Below are 25,220 nucleotides of genomic sequence, written 5' to 3' on the forward strand. Positions count from 1 at the left end.
TTGGAAAAAAATCATTTGCAGTGTAAAGGATTAAAAAAATAATAATCTAAACTGCAATGCATGGTGGGAAACTTACAGTGCATGTTAAATATTCCAGAAACAAGTTAATTCTTTCCAGTGGGCCAGATCTCAGATGAACTATAATGGCATAGCTCTATTGACTTCAATAGAGCTATGCTGATTTATACCTGTTGAGGATCTAGTCCATTGGGGCCTGATTCTCATTGACTCTAAAATCACTTTACCCACCGCTCTGGTGTTGTAATGGGTGTAATTTACATACACTCACTTCAAGGTCCTTTTACAGTGGTGTAAAGAGGCTTAATGTAAATGAGAATACAGATCCATGTTTTGTGGCAGTTACTCCAATATTAACCTTCTCTCTTTCTTTCTCATCTCACTCCAAATAAATATATGCATCTCCTGTTGTGGGAAATTATTTCAGATTTCCTGCCTTTGATACTATGAGGAATCTTCTGCATAGCATCATAAGGGCTAATCTTTTGGATCAATTAACCAGATTAAGGAAAATTTCCTTTTTTCTGGTGTAGCAAATTAGGTATATTCCATCAGTTAAGGAAACCTGATAAATGATATTAGGTCATAAATTATCATGATAATAAATGACCTTTGAACTGTTTTGAGAGTCACTGAGTTAGTAAAAAGCGACAAAGAGTCCTGTGGCACCTTATAGACTAACAGACGTATTGGAGCATGAGCTTTCGTGGGTGTATACCCCATGCATCTGACGAAGTGAGTATTCACCCATGAAAGCTTATGCTCCAATACGTCTGTTAGTCTATAAGGTGCCACAGAACGCTTTGTCGCTTTTTACAGATCCAGACTAACACGGCTACCCCTCTGATACTGAGTTAGTAGACTCAGAATAAACATATTTCATACAGAATCATAATTCTAGGATTTATCTTTACATTATTCAGTCTCAGTTGAATTATTTGGAAAAAATATTTTAATTGCTTTTGATCGATTAAAAAAAATTGGATGTTAGGTCTCTATTTAAAAAAATAAGGGATGGTGAATAGAGAGCAGTCCATCATTCATTATTTAAGTTGTTCACTGTGCTGTGTTATAACCGATGTGAGAATACCTAATGAAGCATGAGAGATAGAAAAATAAGCTGTAATGACCGGGACTCCTGTATTGTTTTTATGTGAGTTATAGTTAATGCTGGTGGGTCCTAATATACTCATGAAGGGCCTGATTTGGGCACTACCACTGAATTCAGTTAGCTTTGCCTCAGGCCCTGGAAGCCCCTAAACAGATTCCAACCCAGCAGTAGGCTGTTAAGAGAGGCATGGAGACAGGTGGGCTCCACATCTTGCTGTGCACCATGGAGAAGATCTCCATGACAGAATCACCAGACAGGGAGGTGTAACTTATGCCTCTCTTTGCCAGTTAATCCTCCTGATTTACAATAGAAGGTAGGTGGTGTTGCTGTTGTTGCCATTCCTCAGAGTTTTCCACTGAGGAGAGTAACTTTGGTTTCTAGCTCTGGATTCATACAAGCCCTACTAGTGGCTGATGGGATGTGCTGAATCATAGCATCCTGTGGCTGGCCTTGCCGTGCCCTCTTCCCAGCTAGGGCTGTCCACTTTTGCTATGAGATGCCCCCACCGACCTTGCAGAAGGAAGGTTGCAGCAGTTTTCTGTCAGTGCAACCTCATCCTCCATAGTAAACTTTTCCCTTAGGGAAAGCCCTTTGCCTGAGTTTACCCTTGTGAAAGTCAGAGCAAACCTGGGCTGACTCTGACCTATGGCTTTCAGCCACATCATAATTGCTGGTTACTTGTTGGAAATGACGTCTGGGTTAGGAGATGAGGTGGAGAACATTGCATTTGCCTATGTCACTCACTGGTGGAATACCAAGCATTTCCTAGAATATAAGAATTATCAGTGTACTCAGAACTTGTCTAGTGTGTTCCATCCAAGGATCCCAAAGCCATTTATAAACTTTAATTAATGGATTCTTACAACATTCCTTGTGAAGTATTAAAGTATTATTATGCCCATGGACAGAAGAGGAAACTAAAGTAGAGAGATTTTAAGTGACTTGTACAAAATCAAAAAGTGAGTCAATGGCAGAGTTGGGAATAGAACCCAGAAGCAGTGTGCCAACTCTTCTGATATTACGAGTCTCTCGCTATTTGATGTAGCCTAACTCCTCAAAAAACTGAAGATAAACAAAACCCCTCTACATTTATTATTAATTAATATTATTTAATTAATTAAAACTCAGGATTTTCGGCCAATCTCTGGGTCACCTAGGTTGGATTGGCAATATACTGCTGAAGTCTTACTGACCCGTGCTTGCGTGCTTTGGGTCTGATTCTCCACTGCATTGAACCTTGTGGAGTCCTTTACATCTGTGCAAAACGAATGTAAAATACTACCGAATCAGAATGCACCATTTAGCACTCCCATTTCACAGATGAGGGCATGACACCAGGTACAAGGCAGTGGAGGCAGATGCTCTCAGGGCCTGAATCTGATCTCACTTACACCAGTTTCATGCTGTTCTAACCCCTCTGGCTTTGATGGAGTTACTTCTGATTATACAGGCATGAGGACAGAATCAAGCCCCTTGCAGTCACAAGAAATGTTCAGTGAGCTGCTGCTACAGCATTCATGAACTGCTATCAACCATGCCAAGTGTAATCTGGAATGCTGAGGACCTTAGGTTAGAGCAGGGGTTGGCAACCTTTCAGAAGTGGTGTGCCGAGTCTTCATTTATTCACTCTAATTTAAGGTTTCGCGTGCCAGTCATACATTTTAACGTTTTTAGAAGGTCTCTTTCTATAAGTCTATAATATATAACTAAACTATTGTTGTATGTAAAGTAAATAAAGTTTTTTAAATGTTTAAGAAGCTTCATTTAAAATTAAATTAAAATGCAGAGCCCCCTGGACCGATAGCCAGGACCCGGGCAGTGTGAGTGCCACTGAATATCAGCTCACGTACCGCCTTTGGCACGCGTGCCATAGGTTGCCTACCCCTGGGTTAGAGGCAGGAGGGGAGATGAGGGGGGAAGGGAGCTTGGAAGAAGCTATGGAAATGGGAGGAGAAGGGAGAGAAGCTGATGTCAGTCTCATTTAGCAATTAAGGAAAGAATCTGCCTTTATCCGTGTGGCAGACAGACGGAGGAAAGTAAGGAGGGGAAGGGGTTGGTCTGGGGTGTTTTCTTAGGAACACAGGCTAGGGTGAGACAGCTGAGTGAGAGCAAAAGAGAGTGTCTGCTGTCAGTATCAACAATAAAGAAATGTCTTATCAGGTTGACAGTCAGCTAGTCAAATATTCCATAGCCCATTTATTAGCCAGGTGGCCAGTTCCCCACTTAGCCTGCCAAATGAGTTGATCCATCAGCTAAGCGCCAGACAGAATGCCAGGTGGCCAGATCCATCACTCAGGATCCAATTAACAATGAGACTCGTTCAAAGCCAAATAGCAAGCCAGCTACAAAACAAGGACAAGGCAGCACCCCAGAACTCCTGTGCTGCTTCCAATGTCATGTCTGTTTTGTCCCCCAGCCTTTAATTCTCCCATAAAGCCCCCCCCCTCTCTGACTGTCCACTCTCAGTTCCTTTTCTTACAGCCCTCAACTTTCTCTGTCTCTCCTTCCTGTATCCTCTACCTCTTTTGGGGAACCCATCCGTCGTTTCTGAAATTCCACATTGTCAGAATTGTGCATGACCATGTGTGGTGGCACTGGGTCTGTCTAGTCTACAAAGAAACTCCCAAACTCGTTTCTGAATGGTGCGCAGTATTATCCCAGAGACGAATAAACCAATTGGATGTTAGCAGGTAGCTGGTACCCCAAGAAGTAGAGCAGGTGAATTCTGCCTGACTGGACCTGAAATATTTGGTAGCAAACAATGGACCGACCCACTGTCCCTCCTGGTCCCCATCGAGAGTGTCCTTTACCCAAGAGAGCTGTCTTGTGAGTGGTTTTTTGCACAAAGGCACAGTTATAAACAAGAATCTACTTTTGGAGCCTGATTTGACACCATTAAAGCCAATGGAAAGGCTCCTATTGACTTCAAAGGGTATAGTGTATGGCCTTTATTATATAAGGGTCATTGAAGGTATGTCTACATTGCAAGCCCCTGTGGCAACAAGCCAGGTCAACTCAGAGGCTCGTGCTACAGGGCTAAGAATACAGTGTAGACGTTCCCGCTTGGGCTGGCGCCTGGGCTCAGAGACCCACCCCCTTGCCAGGTTTCAGCACCTGGGTGCCAGCCCAAGCCACAACATCTACACTGCTATTTTTAGCCCCATAGTGTGAGTGCCTGCGAGCCTGAGTCAGCTGACCTGGGCTCTGAGACTGTGGAGATGTGCCCTGAAGGGCCTGATCCTTTTCCACTTAAAGTCTTTGGCAAACCTCCCTTTGACTGAAATGGGAGCAGGATAGAGTCCATATCAATTAGAGAGAGAGAAAAGAAAGGATTTATTTAGAAATCCAGCACCCTTCAGAGCAGTGTTAGTGTGTCACAGCAGAATGTTCCATCTTTACAGCTTGAGGCTGACAGTTAAGGCAAGATAAACATTCATGAATGAAACTATTTGACTGGCTAAAAGCGACATGATAGTTTATAGGGAAGCATCTATATATGGCATCCAAGATATAGCAGCTCAGTTTGAAATGCAGTAGCCAGGGACTCATGAGTAACTCATGGGGGAGGGATAGCTCAGTAGTTTGAGTATTGGCCTGCTAAACCTGGGGTTGTGAGTTCAATCCTTGAGGGGGACCACTTAGGGATCTGGGGCAAAATCAGTACTTGGTCCTGCTAATGAAGGCAGGGGGCTGGACTCAATGACCTTTCAGGGGTCCCTTCCAGTTCTATGAGAGAGGTATATCTCTATATATTAGGAATCATCTGGCACCACATCCAGAAATCTGTTAGATGGTACAAAATCCTTCTGAAGAACTGCTACTGCCATTGATACAAATACATGCCTCCACCTGAGGACTAGTGGTCTCTAGACAGCTAGGATAAGCAGATAGAAAGTTAAGAACATTTAAAAGTCCATTCCAGAAGATAGATATTACATATGTTGCGCCTGATTGTTTCATTTTTGTTTAAAGCATAAATAAATGTATATAAAAGGCAATTGAATAAATATTATGGAGGTATGTTGCAGTGAGAGAGAGGTGTGGTAAACTGGTCTGACCACTGAGAAGAAGGAGACCTGTGTTTATTTTCTGGCTCTCTCAGAGAGTTAATCTGGGAACCAGGTCAAATCACTTAATACCCGTGCCTCAGTTTCACCAGCTGTAAAACAGGAATAACAATACTTGCCAACCTCACAGGTACATTTTGAGGCTTAATTTATTAATGTTTACAAAGCCTCTTGAGAGCTTTGGAGGCAGGATATTAACTGATTAATTGGAATCCTGAGTCTGCCTTTGATACCCTCTGTGATCTTGGGTAGGTTTCTTAGCTTCCCTTCCTCAGTTTCCCATATGTAAAATGGGGCTAATGATACTTAATCTTGTATTTTACAGGGCTGTTGTGGGGCTTAATTACTGTTTTTAAACAGCTTTGAAGATAAGTGACTAAATATCAGCGCTGACTGTTATACTGTGCCCTGTAATTTCTGGAATAACTTCATGAGAGTAAGAAGCAAAACATGGCTCGTATTCAGGCAGGGTTAACAAGCAGATGAAAATGCTATGCACTATGTCACTGTTGGCTCTGCAGTCAGAGTACTCTCCACTCTCAGTGACTGCATCCATACATCCGTGCTGTCTCTCTTGGCTACGCATGCTTCATTGGCTTCTTACGAAAGGACGCAGTCTGGTGATTGCTGAGCGTGATACCAAACCCCTTGCATCATCCTCTTTCCTCCCCCTCTCGGTAGCACAGCTGTTATAGTCACAATGCTGCCAGGAGGAGTGTATCTGTCTGTGGTACTGCTACCCATTTCAGTCCCTTTCAAATGATCACAAGAAGGTGTGGTTTCTGTCTTGCTGACGTGTCTATGTTTTTAAAGATCCTCTGCAGTTAAGATACCACCCAACCGTGTCTCTGCGCTGCACTATGTATAGCAACGTGTCTGCATCAGAGGCTGACAACTTGTGGCTTGAAAACATTATGCAGCTTTTCAAAGACAGTCAAGCAGCTTGGGGGCAAGGCCTTGAAAAAATCAAATATCATACCAGACACTCTGTCCCCTGTTCAACTCCCAAGTGCCAACGGTTCAACTCTGCCTCTTCACTCTCTCTGATTGGCTATTTGGTGTCCTTGAGAGGAAAGAGAGAGGGATTTTCTCTTTTATAACGTATGTTAGAGATGGAAAAGACCCATTACACAGTTGAGCCCTATCCCCTGACAGTTGCAGGATACAGACCCCCTGATAGGGATATTAAACTGATACAGCACTAATACTGAACACCATATACACTAAAAAAAGAACTGTGTTAAGTTGAACCTGTATATAGTACAAGTAGGTCTAGATGCACTTGATCCTGCAAAGGTGAGGTGCCCAGCCCCTCTCAGAAGACACTGAGCTCCTCACAGGATTAAATCCTCTTGAAAACAGATTTCTAAAATAGATTTAACATACTCTGGCTGAGACACACTTACCAGGCAAAGCATCTTAAACCCTGGGTTGGCTACAGCATTTTCTAAATAGTGTTCAGATAACAGATTTTTTGTACTCTAGATGGGGCCATCCCCTTATCCAAAAATGCTTCTTCTCTCTTTCTTTTGTCCTTTGTGTTTTGAGTAGAACTGGTTGGGAACTTTTCAACTAAATGTTTATTCGTCAGAAAATGCCAATTTGTCAAAAAAAGAAATTTAGTGAAAATGTATCAGTTTTGACTAAAGTTTACTCAGGAAGATGTCTTAGTTCCAGGATGAAATTTCAGTCAAAAGTGGAGGGGAAGGGCCCTTGGTTTTGTTTCACATCAGGACAGAAACCAGTGTCAAGACCTTGCATTTTTTGCAAAGCAGAAGTTTTATTTTCTGGCCAACCCTAATTTTGAGGACTTTGTTTTTGTTATTGTTTTCAGTTTGGCTGTTTTTAAACATCTCCCCAGTTTCGGGGTGGAGGTAGGTGGCTATTGCATCAATTTACTGATGCGAGTTTATTAATATAATATTAGTAATATCCATTGATTCAATCAGTTTACCAGAAAGAAAGTGACCAGCTTCATCAATTTCAAAGCACAAGGGTCCTATAGATCCCCAGGCTGTAGGGTGTCTTTTGCCATTTAAATCATCTTAGCTGGAGATATATTTAGCTAACCAGTCTCTGTAGATATTATTTATTCCAGGCTTATCATTGTGATATCTGAGCACCTATGGACAAAGTATTTTCATTTGTTCGTCTTGATTCTCAGAGCTCTATCCCGGCTCTTCATCTGACAAACAATATACAAAACTTGAATGGGATCAAAATCAGTTGACAGTGTACAAACAATGTACCATTCTAAGTCAGTTGGGGACTATTTTTGTGGTCAAGGGTCTCACAGAACCAGATGCCAGATGGAAAGCAATTATGATTAGGTTTGTGGACCTGATCTTGAAAGGTGCTGAATAGCTCCTTAGTAGACTGTGGGAGTTGAGGTTGCTTGGCGTCTCCTCAGGATCAGAGCAACAAGACCTTTTGGGGGCAAAAAGGTGCTGTTTGCCTTGAGCACAGGGGCTTCCACCAGTGATATCTCTATGTTCATGCAGATTTAGACATGTTTTTAGGTGCACGTTAAGCCTCATGCACTACCAGGGGTGTAGCCATTAATTTGAAATTTCTTCACACACTGGCCTATCCGTTGTCCCCTGACAGCAGCATACCCATTATTTCCCATGACAGACATGCCATTGCACACAATTTGATCACTAACACAGCGGGTGCTGCTATAGATCTCTGGCAGTGTGTTAATAAAAAGCCTTATGAAATTCAGAAAGCCCCTGCCAGTCACCATAAGCAATGTTGCCCCAAGGAAATGAAAAATTGCTTGCCTGCATATACCCATGTGCATTACAGATTAGAAAGTGGCTCCAGGTATTTAGGTGCTTGAAGCCTGTCTGTAAGATTACTCTCCCCCATAATAATGCAGTGGAACCAAATGATCCATTTTCCAATATGCCACGAGGCTGATTAAAATGGGAGGTTGGCAAGGAGTTTTAGACCCAACATTTAGCTTTGTTTTTTAAAATGGGGGAAGGGTGGGGAAAGATTACAAAGCCTGGAATGAATAGAAATAGTTTCATGATTAAAAACAAAAAACCCCAAGAAGAATTTAATTTAAATCTTGCCCTGCAGAGCTGGAAACCCAAAGACAACAGCATGTGCTACAGGAGAACCCCAAAGGGCAACAGACTGTGAACAGAAAACGTAACTGACCTCGCTGCTCTCACGTCAAGAAATTCTTTCAACCTGACTGGTTATGGCTACTAAGATGGGTAAAGAAATTATTATTTATAGTAGTGCCTATGTAACATTTCTCATCTTCAAAGCGCTTTGCTCGCATTAAGTGATTCTCACAACACCCCTCCGAGTTAACAATAATCGTAATAATTAATCATTGTTTGTACCTAAATAGCACTTTACATCTTTGCAAACACTAGCCAGTCAATCCTTGCACAACACCCAAGAAGTAAATAAGTTACCTACCCATATATAAGTAGTGGGTAGGTGTGAATGACGCTTTACAAAGAAAACAGTCTTTGCCCCCATGAGCTTGCGGTATAAGGCTTCAACCTTGCAATTGCATCTGTTCAGGAGGACATCTGTGTCTGCATGGAACGTCATTGGGTTCTCCATTCAGGTGCATTTTCTGCTGGTCTAGAGCCACTTGTGGGATTGCGGCCTACAAAGTTATACAAACATGGATAATGAGAGCAGATAAAGGTAGGGTAAGTGAATGGAGGGAAACAGGTGACAGTAGAGATTGGCTGCTTTGTTGTGCTTTCTTGTATATGCCGTTTTCTGAGAATAAGTCAGGCAGGGGAGCAGGAGTGGAGAAAAGGGAGAGGAAGGCTGTTTTAGCTGTAACATGTTGGATGAATGGATTGAAGAGAGAAGAAGTTAGAGACAGGAAGGCTGAAGAAGAAGTTGCCGTAGTCTGGGTGAGTGAGAACCGAGGCGTAAACCAGGGCTTTTGCAATGGGAATAAGGCAGGAAGGGATGCAATTTAGATTTGTTAGAGAGGGAGAAGCAGCAAGATTTTGTTGAAAACCTGAATGTGCGGGGAGAAGGAAAAGGAAGAAAACTCCAAGATTGTGATCTTGAGTGACCAGGAAGAGACTGGATTTGTCAGCAGAGATGACAAAAGCAAGAAGAAAAATTTGTAGATGGGAAGTTTGTGAGGGGTTGTGGAAGTGGATTAAATCATGGGGTGGGTTACAAGGACACAATGAGGGTGGGGATTAGGCCATAAGGGTGATTGGAGAAGGCCTAGGGTGAGGTGAGGGAGATGGGAAGCCAGCAAGAGCAGTGATTTCGCTAATAGGAACATAAAACTTAAAATTACCATCTGAAGCTCTTTCGGGTCCCATAATTTGTATTTGAAGCACGCTACAAGCACATTGGTTAGATTGTAAACTAGGGTAAGAACATCTAACACAACAGGGCCCTTATCCTGACTGGGTCAACTTGGGCCCCGCCACAACATTAATAGTAAATATCATAATAACGTCATTAATTAGTCCTTATAAACTCTGTGTGACAAGGGCAAGTAAAATTGTCCTTCCTGAGAGGTGGGGCAAAAAAAAGGCACAGAGGAGTTAAGTAACCCAAGGTTGGCAAGAGAATCAGTGACAGAGCCAAGATTAGAACACCAGTCTTCTGATTCCCACTCCCACGTCCTAACCTCCAGACAGGGCAGCTTCCCACCTCACTACCACGCAGCCTTTCTAAAGGAATCAGGCAGTGGATCAAGTGGAGCATAATGGAAAACCTCTTCCACGTGCCAACGACAAACCCCAAAGCATTTTGCATTTATTTCTACTGCACAGATCGGATGATCTAACAGGACTTTCCATCTCTATTTTGTCTTGTTTCTAGCAGGATTGTTTTGTGAGCATGCCACCTTTAGGCCTGTTTTTGTGTGGTGTATTGCCATAGCCTATGTTTATAGCAAATATAGGGCCAGGTTCTCAATTAATGTAAATGGGCACAGCTCTAATGACCGCTGATTTACACTGGCTGAGAATTGTGCCCATAGTATCCGCAGCATGTAGTGTAAGATAATCCAAAATAAATCCGGCAGGTGGAGACCAATCCTAGACCTATGAAACCTCAACAAATTCATCAAACTGCAACGTTTCAAGATGGTTACCCTATTGACCGTTATCTCAGCTCTGGAACAGGGGATTGGTTCTTGGCCTTCAATGTCCAAGACGTGTATTTTCACATCACAATGCACCCTGCTCACAGACAGTTCCTCCAATTCATCATGGGAACCGTTCACTACCAATAAAGGACCTTTATTGTCCACTACCTTTGGACTCTCTACAGCCCCCTGAGTAGTCTCCAAAGTCCTCGCAGTAGTGGCCACCTACCTACACAAACAGGGAATTGTAATATTTCCCTACTCAGACAACTGTCTCATCAAGGCCCCATCTGAACCCCGACGCCTTTTATGCCAATAGGCCTCTCTTCAAGCCTCGAAGAAAAATCCACACTGTCAGCAGTACAACATCTGGAGTTTATCAGGGCACAATTGGGTGCCATACAAGCCAGAGACTTCCTCCCAGTTCACAGATTTTCGGCAATAGTCGATCTCGTGTCAATGGTGAGAACCTGTCCCCAGATCTCAGCCAGGGCATGTCTCCAGCTGCTTGGCCACGTGGCAGTAGCCAAGTTTGTGGTAAAGTATCCAAGGTTGCACATGCGCTGTCTCCAGGCTATAAACAGTCTGTGTACAGTAACTCCTCACTTAAAGTCATCCCGGTTAACGTTGTTTCGTTGTTACGTTGCTGATCAGTTAGGGAACATGCTCGTTTAAAGGTGTGCAATGTTCCCTTATAACGTTTGGCAGCTGCCTGCTTTGTCCACTGCTTGCAGGAAGAGCAGCCCGTTGGAGCTAGCTGGTGGGAGCTTGGAACCAGGGTGGACCAGCAGCCCCCCTATCAGCTCCCTGTTTCCCTAAATTCCCTAACTTCCCCCCACTGCCATGTGCTGCTCCTGCCCTCTGCCTTGGAGCTGCTCCCCGAAGCCTCCTGCTTGCTGTGCGGGGGAAGGAGGGAAGAAGAGGGGGCTAATGCAGGGTGTCCTCCTCCCTCCTGCTCCTGCACCCTACTTACCCCATCTTCCATACGTGCTGTCTTGTAGAGTGAGGCTACATTAACAATGAGTTAACCCTTGAGGGCTCAGCCAGTTGCTAGTTCATCATTTAGCAGTAAGGCATTCCCTGGGAAATATCCCACCCTCTGACTTCACCACCTCAACCAAGCTTCACAATCATCATTGCTGTGTACAGTATTAAATTGTTTGTTTAAAACTTATACTCTGTGTGTGTGTGTGTGTGTGTGTGTGTGTGTATGCACAGGGTGAGTAACTTCTCTTCTTGTCTATAGACAGTGCTATCAATCTCTCATTTCCACTAGCATTGAACAGAGACAGATTTGACCCAGACTGCCTGGGTGTGGATAGCTGACTAGGGTTTTTTTTAGATATAAAATGCAATATTATGATTTAACGTTTTCTGAGCAATAATATATATAAGTCAAGAGCCCCTTTCTCAGCTGATATAAATCATCTTAGCAACATTAAAGTCCAGGGAGCTACACCAACGTACGCTAGCTGAGGTTCTGGCTCCAAGTATCTTATTCTTGTCACTTGATGTACGTTACCATGCTTAGCTACAGATTAATACATATTGCTTATCAGCTTATCATTCCCTGTATTCTTTACAAACTGTTCCAGTTGAGGATGGCCCTTAATAAATCAATGAAACAAGTGCAAGGACAAGCTGCCTGAGTTTGCTTATCTGGCATCTAAATACCCAGTTTTTAAGCAGCATGAGCAGATAAACTTGTCTAGAAGAGTGTGGTAGGTCAACGTCGAAAGGAATACTTCATTTAAATGATATTAAGGGCCTGACCCTCCATTGTCTTGCACCTTGTGTAGTCATTTAAACCACTGCAAAAGGATATAAATGCTACCAGATCAGGGTGGCAGTGTTTTACACCCACCTTGGAAAGGTATAAATGTTTACACAAGGTGCAAGACAGTAGGGAATCAGGCCCTTAAATTAAGCAATATGTCCTATGCATGTACGTATTGCATATTGACAGCTAGGTATTATCGATGGACAAACCATTATTTTTGTTCAAGAGAGAGGAAACTGCACAATCCAAAACACAGCAAACAAAGTCCAAACATGACCAAAACATTTAATTGTGAGCTGTGAAATAACCTGTAGCCAGTGTCATTTTTCAGAAAACCCTAAAGAGAGGATTATTGCGCCGATCTCACAGAAAGACCCCTGTGGATTGACTCCATAGCCAAATCATGCTGCTACCTGTTAAACTAAAGCAAGGGTGTTTCAATTCTTAATTACTTTTTAGGTTTGTTTGAAGTTAAGGTTAATTTTGTTCCTACCTTTCATCAGGGTATGCAACAGTTCTACTATCTTTGGGAGCCAAAAATATACCAAAAACACCATCTAGTTTCATAGCCTTTTGGAGGCAAGGGGATAACAATTCATTATGAACCCTGATCTAAATTTTTTTAAAGTGACTAGTAATTTTGGATACCTCACATTTTTGGTGTCCAAATTAAGACACCTTAAAAGGGCCTGATTTTCATAAAGTGCCACACTCGAATAATCAGAGATATGTCAAGTGGGGCATCACTCACCATTTTTGAAAATTTAGGCCACTAGCTTTTCTGATTTTTAGTTTTCAGCTTTTTGTTAGTATTAGCTAGATGACCTCTCGAGGTCCCTTCCAGTCCTATGATTCTATGAATCTATGAATTCTGAGTATCAAAGAGAATCTATAGTCATAATTTATTCAGTTCCAGTGTAAAATTTGGCTTCACGATATGAGGCAGTTAAAGAGAAACTAAATCCTTGAAGAAAAGCTTTCCCAGATTTCCTAAGAAAAGCATTTCCTCTGGGGACCTTCCCGTCCCATTTTTTTATTTCCCCTGCTGCAGGTGAAACGTTTTGGTAGGAGAGGTCATTAAGTATGGAGGCATCTGTACTTTCCTTCTCCTCCTTCATGTATTGGGATCTCTATGGCTCCCTGCTAACGTGTTCTATCTGACTGCCAGCTGCAGTTGAATTCCCTTGCACTTCAGTAGTGAGCGCACACCAAGCACTTCTGCAGCTAAGCATGGATGTAATCGATCCACACTTGGCTGCTGCGGAAGATCTGTTTGATACACATTCTCTCTTGGAGCATGAGGGGCACTGAACTGCAATCGGTGGCCATCCACCATGGAGCAAATTGAACAGACAGTAAGCTGGTTGCCATAGTGGCAATTCTGAGACAATATATCACCGAATTGAAGTCTCAAAGGTGACCTTACAGTAGCATTTCTTTCACCCTGGCTGAGAGTCACTTTTATAGATAGATGCTCTATGTTTAAAGGAGTTTGTCTTTGTTCCGAGGAACTTCTCATGAATAGGTTTTGTATAATGTTCACTGGACAATCAAGTGTTTCTGTATTTTAAATGTAAGTAGTGTTTCAAAAAAGCATGCTTCTGCTTTACAATTACTTGTATAATTTCAAATATTCACATGGGGTTTCATATCATCTAGAAAATGGGTCTTATTTGCTTTTCATTTACACCTACCTGTTTTATACCCAGAGAGTTCCATCGCCTTCAGTGGACCTACTCCTGATTTACAGAGGTAGGAATTAGACCTAGTGTTTTTATTTTTGATGCAATTTTCTGTAAATTGCCAGATCCCCAAAACAAACCTTAATGTGTATATTAGACAAGAGTTGGTTCATTATTGTTATTATATCTTATTCTTTAGCCAATGTTATAGAACCAAGAAATGAGCAAGCTAGTTAATGTCAGTATTTGAATCCTGTGATTGCTACCGCAGTATGGGTAGGTAAACTTCTTTCTGGTTTTGCTAAGGAATTAGCAGCAACACAGCTTTGACGTGAAAAATGCAGGTATCTGGAGGCGATACAGAGACTAGTAATAATAAAGATCAATGAAGTAGGTCACCCCCAAAATAATCCCCCGTCTTTTCGTACACAGGATAGCAATCATTAAAATAATTATTTTTGTGAAGTGAGGGAATGTCAAATTTTTGCTCAGGTCATAGCAACTATTTTGTGGCTCTTGAGATGTCTTTCTTCCCTCTTAAAATAATGTTGCTGAGCCAGATTCTGGCACCGCTATTCACACACATGTGAGTAGTCCTGTTGAAACCAATGGGTCTACTGGAGTAAATTCTCCCCACTATGTATATGGACTCCCCAGTATAATTCATTACTTTAGATTAATCAGATTTTTAACGTCCAGGTACTGTCTTTTCTGTTTTTGAGGGCTTGTTTGTTTTGCCTTCTTCCTATGGACAGATATTGGCTTTATGTTATGCAAAGGCACCAGACTTCCTGATACCCAGGTTTTCCACCAGCTAGCTCTCTTGCCTTTTTGTGGGGCATTTGAGAGTTATTTGCTTGGTGAAGGGTGGGTTCAGTCTCTATGCTCATGGCTTTAAAATTTTCCCTGAACAAGGAAAGTCCCCACTCTAGGCAGACTGACTAACAGCCAGTTCTTGCTCCCCTGTGTAAGATAACATCAGCAGCAGCTAGACAGAATGGTCGTCTCGACTGTCTAGCAGACTTCCAGTTTTGCACAGTGTATTTGTGGTTCTTGGTTTCTTGTAACCTTGCTGAAACTGACTTTTTAAAAGGCAAGATTGAAATGTCTTAATTTTTTAGGATTTTTGTTCTAATTTTTAGCTGATTCTTCATTTTCTCTTACCCATTGGGCCTGATTCTCCCTGGGTATGGTCACAAGTTGCGGTAAAATGTTACCATTCTAATTTGGTAGCATTCTGCAGCCACTTTTCACAGCAGTAAATTACTGCAAAAAGTGCAAGACATCAGAGAAGCAGGCCTATTGGTTGTTAACCCTATAAGGAAGCATACTGCTTTATTCACTTTTTTCATTCTTTGCTTTGATATTTTGGATATATTGAGACATCCAGGAATAAACTCTAAAGTCTGTTTAAACTCTTTTCCTCCTCTTTTGCTTAATGGGCAATTTTTTTTGCAGATCTTGATGTACACCATTTTGTCTCTCCCTAGTACTTCTGTAGTTCTGGTATGTTGTGATGTCCCTAGGTAAGTCATCAGCAGTGGGACTAAAACCGTAGCATCTAGAGCTGAAAGAATGAACCTCTGCTGCCTGAGCCAAAGGACCCATCTCAACCTTGTACCCAATTCATACACCTTCCTATGTGATCCAGCCACTAGAGGGAGACAGAGAGCCACCCTATATTAAGGGAAGGAAATACTTTTGGTCTGTAACTCAGAAATAGCATCATCACAGCTGCTGCATTACTAGTAAGGTTGCAGGATCTGGGGGAGAGCATGCATTTGAGTTCCATCCAGAACAACACATGACATAGGAGATTAAACTCACCATCACCAAGAAAGTGAAGTTGATTGTATATCTGGCCTATGGTCAGCGTTTTACAGCCGGTTAGACTAGATGAGCACAGTGGTCTCTTCTCGCCTTATAATTTATGAATCTATTAATCAAACTGCTAACAAATTCACAAATAGACTACAAAGAGGAATATTGATGCAGGTGTTTCTTGTCACAATACACATGTTCAGATAGAAAATGTGATCAATTTTCTTTCAGAATCTGAAAGCCATATTTCTAATCGTGTGCAGTGGGGTTCAGAGTCATCCTATCATCTTTAAATATTTTCTATTGCCAAACAAATGCCATTTTGTTTTTGTGTGTGTAGACAAGTGGCAGCCAACACATCCCTTAGCCCATGCCACTTCCCACAGCCCCCATTGGCCTGGAACGGTGAACTGCGGCCAGTGGGAGCTGCAATCGGCCAAACCTGTGGATGCTGCAGGTAAACAAACCGTACTGGCCCGCCAGCGGATTTCCCTGATGGGCCGCGTGCCAAAGGTTGCCGATCCCTGGTGTAGACTAACAGTGACATCCAGTGGCTGAGCAGCCTAATCCCCAAAATAGTAGCACTCATTTCACCTGGAGCATCTTAATAGGGTGAGCCTGTGACGTAGAGCAGATTTAGTTTGTGGGAAGATCATTGCAAGATTTTGTGACTGATACAAAGTTGTCAGCTTTGCATTTATTCCTTTGGAAATATGCTAGTGAAAGTCTCAGACCTGCTCCCACAGTAACCAAAGGAGATGATGTTTTCGTTAGTGTACAGTTGCTTCCTTTTAGATTTCCTTGACAGCAAATTTGATTTACTCAGATGCCTACAGATTTCCCTGTGGTTTAAATCAGGGGTCGGCCACCTTTCAGAAGTGGTGTGCTGAGTCTTCATTTATTCACTCTGATTTAAGGTTTCACGTGCCAGTCATACATTTTAACATTTTTAGAAGGTCTCTTTCTATAAGTCTATAATATATAACTAAACTATTGTTGTATGTAAAGTAAATAAGGTTTTTAAAATGTTTAAGAAGCTTTATTTAAAATTAATTAAAATGCAGAGCCCCCTGGACCGGTGGCCAGGACCCGGGCAGTATGAGTGCCACTGCAAATCAGCTCACGTGCCGCCTTCGGCACGCGTGCCATAGTTTGCCTACCCCTGGTTTAAATGCATGACAATGCAAATCTTTGTATAGCTTCTAAGCAGAGCACAGTAGCCACTGAACATATAATTAGCCAGTTCTACCTATATTACTAGGCCTTATTGAATATTACTTTATAAGGCTTTTGAGCACACAAATGAATATAAGTTTTTAAAAAATATGTACATTTTGGTTAGCTAACGTGAAGCTACCTCAGGCTGAAGTGATAGGGCCCTGGAATGACAGGAATCCATTTCTCTCAAAGCAGAATTGATAAGAACAGGTCCGGGATAGATATAGTGAGGTCAGATGCTCAGCTGGCGTAAATCAGCCTAGCTCCATTAAAGTCAGTGGTGCTACACTCATTTACAGCAACATAGCTCTAGCCCATTTATCTTTTAAGTCCTGGTTGTTTTCAGGATAGATAGTTAGTTATGAAGAAAAGTGTCAAGAACTGAATTCAGAATTAGTTACATTTTCTAATTAGTGTATGGGAGGCAGAACATGTTAAACAATGCAATGCCATTGGCCAATAAAGAATTGATTTACAATGTAAAAAGTCATTTCATATAGACCAAAATATAACCAACCCCTTATGAAGTAAATTATACCAAAAGCGTACTCCCAGAAGCAATAATAGGACAGTATCCTAACAGTGGCTAGAAGTAAAGGGCAAAAAAGAATACGGTAATTTCACTGTGCCATGTGACTGGGGTTTGACAAGAGCAGGTGCTCGATGAGGATATTGTTTATCATTGCAGTGGATCGCCTCGGGCAATGAGACTGAAATTAAAGCTCTCATTGCAATCAGTGATTACTACAGTGATGGGTGTAGTGTAAGATGAGAGTATCTGTTGCATGTTTGTTGGTAATGCAGTGTTTATTCTGTTTGCAAATTGCTGATGTCGGGTCAGGGATAGACAGCTATTAAGGAATCCTGTTACCACACTATCTGCATTCTGTGGAGATGATTTTAGGGTTGTTTCCTACAATCTGCTGTAAATTTGAGTTAATCTTAATGATGCATCATACACAGAACCTACCTGGCTGGGGAAAGGGGGGGATATTATATTATCATTAGGCCTACCCATACTTACAGAAGCGTATCTTGCCCTAGACTTACTCATAATAGTAATATTGTGTTTCAGCTGTTATGCAAGCTGTTTCAGAAAAATCTGGTACAAAAGCGATACTGTATCCCATAAGAAGCTGTCTTCTGATACCAAACACACAAATAACCTGATAGAATGAATGGTTGCTTCCAATGGGAACACATCTAATTTTAGACAGTAGTACTTTGTGTGCCCGCCAGTACTTCAGAAATGAATGATTTACAGTTAAAAATAGATTTTTTTTCATGTGTTTACTTGTGTCAGGTCTGAGAGCTTTGGGGGATATAATGTTTAGCTCCAGAACTATTTATTTCAGTATATTCTGGGGATGGGTTTCACAAGGACTGCTTAGCATAACCAATTGCACTGTCACAAGTGGAAAATGTTTCCAACCCTGGTTATAATTCCAAGAAGTAGCTTGCAAATTTATTCTGACTTGACTGCCTTCTGTTGTTTGGTTAATTTAAAAAGTAAATGAGATAACTGTTATAATAGCTGGTTGAGTAAGCCATGCATTGTGGCATAATTTCCTTTCTACTAAATAAATGTATAGGATATAAATTGTGTGCAAAATGAGGATTCTGTTTCAGAATAAGAATGCTGTGTATGGAAATGCCGCCTTTGGTTGAGAGTAATATATATTGGTAAATTGTTATTATATTACATTTACCAAATGTCTCTTTGCAACAAGGGGCCCAATTTTCTTCTCATGTACACCAAAGTAATCCTGTTGTACTATGTACTATACATACAATATGATGAGGGCTAATTTAGCTACAGCGAGTCAGGAAAAAGATCTTGGAGTCATTGTGGATAGTTCTCTGAAGATGTCCACGCAGAGTGCAGAGGTGGTCAAAAAAGCAAACAGGATGTTAGGAATCATTAAAAAGGGGATAGAGAATAAGACTGAGAATATATTATTGCCTTTATATAAATCCATGGTACGCCCACATCTCGAATACTGTGTACAGATGTGGTCTCCTCACCTCAAAAAAGATATTCTAGAACTAGAAAAGGTTCAGAAAAGGGCAACTAAAATGATTAGGGGTTTGGAGAGGGTCCCATACAAGGAAAGATTAAAGAGGCTAAGACTCTTCAGCTTGGAAAAGAGGAGACTAAGGGGGGGATATGATAGAGGTATATAAAATCATGAGTGATGTTGAGAAAGTGGATAAGGAAAAGTTATTTACTTATTCCCATAATACAAGAACTAGGGGTCACCAAATGAAATTAATAGGCAGCAGGTTTAAAACAAATAAAAGGAAGTTCTTCTTCACGCAGCGCACAGTCAACTTGTGGAACTCCTTGCCTGAGGAGATTGTGAAGGCTAGGACTATAACAATGTTTAAAAGGGAACTGGATAAATTCATGGTGGCTAAGTCCATAAATGGCTATGAGCCAGGATGGGTAAAGAATGGTGTCCCTAGCCTCTGTTCGGCGGAGGATGGAGATGGATGGCAGGAGAGAGATCACTTGATCATTGCCTGTTAGGTTCACTCCCTCTGGGGCACCTGGCATTGGCCACTGTCGGTAGACAGATACTGGGCTAGATGGACCTTTGGTCTGACCCGGTACGGCCGTTCTTATGTTCTATTGAAGTCAGTGGAGTTACACCACTGAAACTGGCATAACTGGGGCCCTGCACAAATACACTGAAGAAATTTGACATGTCAACCACTGTGTGTTTCCCTAGCATACCTGTAACATATCTTGCATCCACACACAAAGAAGCTCCCAACAATGCAGACTTTCACTCCGCTATTTGGACTAGACATTCTTTGAGAACAGTGAGTATTTCAGCAGTCCAGATTAGTGGACCTAAATAAAAAGGTATTTTCTCTTTTAAGAAGTTAACGTTCATGTACTGCCACTGGAAAGGAATGGGAACATTTCCCCCCACCTCTTGTTCTTAGTTAATTTTTTTACTTGTTATTTGCCATCTCACTTATCTTGTGTTTGTTAATCTCCACTTTAAACATTTTTCTCCCCAAGTCATTTCACTCTGCTTACCTCCTTCCTACTCTGTGATGTACTTTTAATCAAATACCATCAGAAAACTAACAGATATTTTAAATGCGCACATTTGCAAACAGTGCTCCCTTCACAAAGCCGGCTTGTTCTTCTAGCATCCTGAGCACTGCATGTTATGAGCACTAAGGGACCACAAGATTTAACAGCCTATTGTGCAAAACCTGGAAAGCAAATATATACAGCACATGTTCTTTAAGGGCCAAATGATTCCACTATTTTCTAAGCATGTAATATATCCACAGAGAACTGATTTTGTATTAAGTGCTTAATTAGCAATCAAAGAGTAAAGTCAGGAAAATCCAGTTAATTATTTTTCTTGGGTACATAGTATGTTTCAGGTTGCTATGTTCAGTAATACGTTTATATTAAGACTTAACACTTTCATGGTTCACAGGTCAAGATTAATCATTTGTGACCTTGGAATGTAGCTCTTCTGTTCATGAAGTAAAAGCTGAGTAAGGGAGACTCAGACAAGAGTCCATACGTTTGATCTGATAGAGTGGTTAAAGTGTAATTGAACAGCGAAGATAACATTACTTTTTGGAGAGAAGAATTTAAAACCTCAGGGACAAGAAAGGTGAAATATGAGTAATTGTTCAGTGTGAGAGAATTATGAATTAAGCCGTAACAGGACTGAGGATGCTTGTCACACTGTTATTTTTCCACTAGAATTGTTTTTCAAGATCAATTTTATCTGTTTAAAATATTAAGTGGCTTTTTTTTTAATGTATCAGATGCACTGATGGCAAGACTACCTACTGCCTCATTGACCGTAGCAAGTATCTTTACTTCTTCATGGCAAGAAAAAAATAGTTTGACAGTGGATTACTGAAGCCTTTTTAGCACTGATTTTGGACAGATGTACGACTGGTTTGTTAGTAAACAAGCCATGATGCCTAATATCTATGGGGCAGCGTCTCAGCTGCATCTGAACATCACTTGGACTCAGGGAGTGAGGGGGTCAGGAAACTGATGGCAGCTTCCCGATCCTGAGTGACACCCAAACCCCTGCAGAAAAGCAGCTCTGACTTACATTTGTTCAATGACTTTGTGCCAGTCTTGGGGGGCAGCTGATCCCTGCTCTTCCACATTCCATTCCTGCCCCACACCTATCCCAGAATGACCTAACATGCCATCTCCCCTACTACATCAGGGATGGGGAGGCAGCTATACTATCTCTGCCAACCTTACACCAGTGGAGGTCTCCTACACAAGGGGAGTTCTCCACTGTTGCCTATTTAAGGACTTTTTTTTGGTAGCTCAGTGGGTTTAACAGACCAAAGAATCTCAGCCTGATCGTCTGAATGAATATTTTTTTTGTTAAACTGAAAACAAAAAGCCCTTACAGTTCTATGCATTGCATTGGTATGAGAATCAGTTTTCTGCTGTGGGTTGGCTGGAGGGCTTCTATTCAAATTGTATTAGTCAGCTGCCTTTACAATCATTTTAAAATTATCCACTCTTCACTTTAGAAAACCGTAAACTGAACAGATTTAGGAGAAATTCAGAAAGGAAATATCATTTTTGCCTGGTTGCATGGCTTTTTCTATCCTACTGTACACTAAACATTATAAATTAAAGCTAACATGTTCCTGGGTAGAAAATGAATGACTTTCACCATAATACATGATCTCTTAGAGCAACAAGCCTTTTCCCTATTATTTTCTGCTTTTATGAGATTCTGTGCCAAGACAAATCGTTATTTTATAACTCCTTATGGTTGTTTCTCCTATCACCTATTTTATATTAAAACTCAAATACTTTTACAAATATTTAATTATTGCCAACTCTCATGATTTATTTTGAGTCTCATGATATTTGGTGTTTCTCTTAGCTCCTGAAGGCATGCGATTGACTGAGAATCTTTGTTTTAATTAAAAAAAAAAAAAAAGATTCCAGCCCTCATGGTTGCAGATAAACACATGAAAACATGACCCATAAGGCTCAAAGGCCAGAAGACAAATAAAAAGAACCCCACATTTATTATTTTTAAAATAATTTCATTCTTTTAAAACATGTCTTGTGATTATTTGCATCCTCCCTCATGATTTTTGAACAGCTGGAATTGGCACCACTGATGTCTGATTTACTTTTCATATTTTCACTTTGTCTTGGACAATGAAATGGAGAGGAGTCCTTTCACAGTTGTTTTTAGTCGGTTTCACTTTCTGGTTCTCATGCACTAGCACATTGCAGCAATGTTTGGTTTGTAAAGTGTCACCCTGCTGGGTACGATATAAATCCGAACTAATATTTTCATCAACTTCTTCTTTTAATCCAGGGAATCATTTGTATTTTTATTGGTTTTGTTATTTTCTGTTTAAACACACACACACAATTTTGGTGTATATGTGCTTGATGGTGTCCCTTGTAGCATTGTTTGCCTGTTATTATGAGGATAATAAGATGGAACAATTTATTAGTCAGTCAGAGCTTAACAAAGTTATTTATTCCGCAGCCCTAATGTAGTGGTTATAGGTTAACCATCTTGTAAATTCCATAGCATTTCTATATATGTGTAAATAAAATAAACTAGATTCTTACTGGTTGACTACATCAAGGAAAACTATGGTGAAATCCTGGCCCTATTGAAGTCAACAGCAAACCTCCCATTTGGGTTAATAGGGACAAGAATTAACCTGTGGCGCCAGTCCTGCAATGCATTGCATCCTTGCAAAGCGATACTAACTTCAGTGAGGCTCCATACAGGCACAGCAGTGCACCTGCATGCAGCAGATTGCAGGATCAGGACTGAATTGACACACTTCATTTACCCAACTGGTGGTCATGCAGCAAGAAATACTTTCAAACAACATATTCCTGTCCCTATCTATGCTTGAAGTAGTTTCGTAGTACTCGGCTTTTTTAAAACCTTCGTTTAGACTTGTTTTGTACATTGTGTGTGTATAAGATTTGTTATATAAGATTTGACACAGAAGTAAGCATGCGGTGTTGACTTGCTCATGCCTGGTATTACTCTCCAATTTGAAAATTGTCTCTGAAACATCAGCGTTTGATTCTTCTTTACGCTCAATTAATAGAGTTAAGCCTTATATAAATGCCACGTGCTTGCCATGTGCACATGATTGAACACACCAATGGTGTAATGGACAGCTATGAAAATACCGGAAGTGGAGTCCTTTACAGTTGCTACAAATTTATATCTAATTTGTTCAACTTATTTTTGTCCAGGGGGATGTCTGCACTGCACAGAGATGTGACTGCAGTACGTGTAGACACACGCAAACTAGCTTTGATCTAGTTAGCGCCAATAAGATAGCCGTGAAGCCATGGCAGCATGGGCTGTAGAAGCCCACCTGGGACCCTGGGTTTGTATTCAAGTGGCTAGTCTGTGTTGCTGTCCATCACACCTCTGTAGTATAGACATACCCAATGTTTGGTACTTTATTTCAAAGGACACTGGCAAAGACTCTTGCACTAAAATGATACTGGCAACAGAACATTGGATACCAACTGTTTTATAAGGATTCTTTTGTTTACATGCATTTTGATATTATTCAGCGTAAATGTCAAGAATCTAGAAGCTATTAAAGTTCTAATGTACTCTCCTGAAAAAAGAGTTTGGACTTGCAATTGATACACCTTCGGAAAGGTTAATTCCAACTGTTTTCTTAGGGGTTAACTTTATCCACTGGGTAGAAGATCTGATTGAACATGATGCTGACAAAAACACAAAACTTTCTTTGATGGGGAATTTTACATAAACATACAGTATGCTACTTACTAATCCACTTCTAATTTATCTGGATGATGTTGGTACACCAGTTCACTTTCACCATTAAAGCTTGTAAGTGATGCTTTTGATTGACTGTGGCTTTGTCTACACTGCAGCTGGGAGCATGCCTTCTAGTGCGGTTAGACAGACTCTGCTCAAGCTAGCGTGCTAAAAATAGAAGCATGGCTGTCACAGGACGGGCTAGCCACCTGCTCTCCCCTCTGGTTCTGAGCTCAGGTGTCTGGCTAGCCTGTGCTGCAGAATCAGTCCTGCTATTTTTAATGCGCTAGCTTGAGCAGAGCTAGCCCAAGTCTGAGCTGGGAGGCATGCTCCCAGCTGCAATGTAGGCCTACCCTAAGAGACCCTGATATGCATCTACTGATATTACGTGTTTGCAGTTGTTCCAAACAAAAGTTGGTGTGTGGGTGAGAGACTGGATAACATCTGTCCTCACAATACTTGGTTCAAACCTCTGCTAAGCTCCTCCATACTTCAGCCTGGACTAGAAATACCCCTTCTTTTCCCATCCTGGATCTCTTCTGAAGATACAGAATTGTGTTACATTTTCTTGTGGCTTAGTAATGTGCACACACAGATCTACTTTGACGTTAATTTTTGAGTCTGGTTTTCCTTTATTAAAAATATTCTGTAATGAATCCATATTATTCACATACAGTAATTTATTTCTCCAGTCTTTGTCAATAGCAGTGCTTCCTAGCTTTCTCATTTTGTGCTGTGTAGGATATCAGCTCATCTTCAGTTACTCTTTATACTGATTTTTCTCTTGAACATCTGTGATTTATTACAACCTGAATACAGCCACAACAAATTTTAGCTTTGCTTTTTGATCAGTTCACTCTTCAATTAATCCAGCTTCTCAATTCCACATGCATTTATCAAATTGTTTGATTTCTTGAGTGTTTAATTTTTTTTCAACTCAGAACTCTCTTGTGTGATAAGCCACAAAGAGAGTTTAAACAGAAGCCAAGGAAAACACCAGGAAAACCATATCTGACGTATGATACCCTGTGCTGTGCAATTGTACATTAATTCAGTTAGAAGAGGGATATGATTAGTCTGATCCATTTGGGGAAAGATGTCAAATCTTGTAAGCCAAGATATTTTGCTGATGCAAATACACTGTCCACCGTCTTTCCTATCTCTTCCCAGCAGTTTTCTGGGCTGCTGCTTTTACCAACTCTTCTTTTAGAGAGAAAGTTCATAGCACTGTTGTTTTGGGTTTTTTTAAGCAGACAGGACAAATAAGCTGACTCCCTGACTTCCAACCCTGCAAAAAATGATCACATCACTAGATCTCCCAATAGGCAGCACATTAATCTTTTACCAAATCATACATATGACCCATTTGTTATATAATTAATGAAAAATGGCTTTTTCACGTCAGGCTAACTTAACCATCAGCATCCTTATTTTAAAAATACCCTGGCTCATATGGCATTACCGCAGCTGATGTTTTATAGTTTTAAAAAAATATAAGGCACAGATCTTGAAGAATGTGGTTTTCAGAATATGGTGAATTCTTTCTTTGTATATTATTTAGGTGATTTGAATGTGGTAGGGCATTGCATGAGCTTGATATCTATGCAGAAAATTTACCA

General features: G+C 41.0%; 1 long non-coding RNA gene across 2 annotated transcripts in view; it reads left to right on the top strand.

Moving 5' to 3' along the window:
* The window catches only part of LOC120387329, a 67,130-nt gene that overhangs the window by 24,564 nt on the left and 17,346 nt on the right, over nucleotides 1-25,220 (top strand). For both annotated transcript variants that reach the window (XR_005590122.1, XR_005590121.1), the window contains one exon: nucleotides 8,284-8,423. This is a non-coding gene — a long non-coding RNA (uncharacterized LOC120387329). The remainder of the gene's footprint in view (nucleotides 1-8,283; nucleotides 8,424-25,220) is intronic.

The sequence above is a fragment of the Mauremys reevesii genome, linkage group 20, assembly GCF_016161935.1.
Source record: "Mauremys reevesii isolate NIE-2019 linkage group 20, ASM1616193v1, whole genome shotgun sequence".
In the NCBI taxonomy this organism is placed as follows: domain Eukaryota; kingdom Metazoa; phylum Chordata; order Testudines; family Geoemydidae; genus Mauremys; species Mauremys reevesii.